The 2,034-nt window shown below is 37.7% G+C and overlaps 1 pseudogene; it reads right to left on the bottom strand.

Annotated features, from left to right (window-relative positions):
- Positions 1 to 268: 268 nt before the first annotated feature.
- LOC141480863 (ubiquitin carboxyl-terminal hydrolase 10-like) lies at positions 269 to 1,534 on the bottom strand (annotated as a pseudogene).
- Positions 1,535 to 2,034: the final 500 nt, after the last annotated feature.

The raw sequence follows: 2,034 nt of genomic DNA, 5'->3' as shown, positions 1-2,034 counted from the left end.
TATACATGAGAGCATCCTGTAGCATCCTGACTGCGACTTCAACATCAAAAATTTTCCATCACGTGAAAATTTTGAGTTATAGTTATTTTAATTTCATACAAAAATTTTCGAATATTATATAAAGATAAAATTATTCTAAATATCATCAAAACTACATATAACAATAAAAATTGAACAATACCTATCACTAATGAAAGAATAAAATAATAATAATTTAAACGTGGCCCGTAACATTCCAGACGCTGAACTCTACGTAACTCTACGCAACCTTATTTAGATAGGAAAATATCGCTTTTCCTGTAGAACAGCAAATAAGGAACTCGCGTTTCCTGGGGTTTCAATACGTCTTCATTTTGCACGGTCTTGACCGAAGAATCGTCGTACCTAATCCAGCAATTGTAGCCGACGTGGAAGGCATCGGTCACGTAGTGTTCAATGTTGGCATTTTTGCCTTCATGGTAAACGACGGCGAATAGCTTGTATTGTCTCTCTGTTGGAGACTGTGTTTCCGACGATATCAAAGTCGAATCAAACTTCAAGTCGAATTCAAAATCAAAAGCCTTGATAATCTTCGTGCAACGGTAGTTACTGTATTTGAAAAACTTCAGATGCAAAATAGGGATGAAGGGAAGTTTGCAGAGCGTAATTTGTTCCCAAGCTTCGACCTTCTTGTTTGTTTTCGACGAAGTCACTCCTTCTAAAATGTTCTTGGAGACAAGTACCTTAAGCGCTTCTCTGACGGTCTTCACTTTCTCAATGTTGAGTGGCAGGGTGAGGAAAGGCTGGGTATTCTCAGTAATGTGGTCCACGTTGTGATGAATGCTCGACTTTAGTTGCCCCCCGAAGATGTCACTTATCGGTGTATTGGTGAAGTCGATCCTTCTGGTTGAATGTTCTTTATTTTTCGATTCTATTATGTTCCATAAATTATTTGAATCATTGCTCAAAGCAGAGTCAACGAGAGGTTTTTCATCTTTAATATAATTTTTAACCAACTCATTCAGCTCAAACATTTCATCATGGAGTCCATTCAAAAGAAAACCTAGAAACTCTTCTGCATCTTGTTGTCTACCATCGATTCAGTCAGTTCGCATGTTATGCAACATTTTATAAATCCAAGTCGGACCGAATGGGATGGCAGTGTTGATTGAAACTTTTTGGCCATTCTTGGAATTTTTATCTACTCTCCCGTCTTTCGTCAAAAAGTAGGAAGGTAGGTGAACAAACTATTCCACAAAAAGGCACATTCCAAATATAACCGGGGTAGATGACATTCTCTCGTTCGAAGAGATGTTTTTACTCAGACTGTTTAGTAAGTTGTAGAGTGGTGGACATGCGATCAGGGCTTGCAAAATAGAGTTGACATAACACAGTGATTGTTTTGATTGAGCAGACCCCTTGGCTGCAAGTTTACTGCCCTACCGTCCATCATATATGTAGATAGAAACATGCCCATCTTATAACAGTCTGGATCTACAAAATGGTGGGACCTTCTGGAGAGCTTGAAGGGGCATAAGGGAAAATTGTCGTTGAACACATTTTCGGCACATATTATATGAAATCAAAACAAGAAAAAAACAATATGTTTTGAGGATAACAGACTTTATTCACAATACACATGAAAAAACATTCGAATGAAGTCTTTTGTGCATAACCTTTTTGCATGTTTCATCGTTTTTCCTCATAAGGAAGCAACAATAATCACCCATCATTGCTGCATCGCATCTGCCTTGGTAACGTTGCTTCATTGTCAGTATGTCTTGGTGGAACCTTTCCCCTTGTTCGTCACTGACAGCACCCAAATTTTCTAGGAGTGCAAGAAATGGATTTTGAGAGACATGCGATATCACATTCTGCAGTTGTTTTTAAGTACTTGTCCTACAAGTGTTTCGTAATTTTCTACTTTCTTGTTTCCTAGAAACTCCGAAACAATTCTTTTGAAAGAACTCTACGCAGCTAATTCAACATTACTTAATTTCTGACCAAACTGTTGATCACTTAGTAGTTTTCTAATTTGTGTCCAATACATATACC

Source organism: Leptinotarsa decemlineata, unplaced genomic scaffold (assembly GCF_025532065.1).
Source record: "Leptinotarsa decemlineata unplaced genomic scaffold, Ldec_3_MD MMD2_tig00000026_RagTag_RagTag, whole genome shotgun sequence".
Classification (NCBI taxonomy): domain Eukaryota; kingdom Metazoa; phylum Arthropoda; class Insecta; order Coleoptera; family Chrysomelidae; genus Leptinotarsa; species Leptinotarsa decemlineata.
The sequence above is the reverse complement of the archived record's forward strand: the minus strand, read 5'-3'. Positions and strand labels throughout refer to the sequence as shown.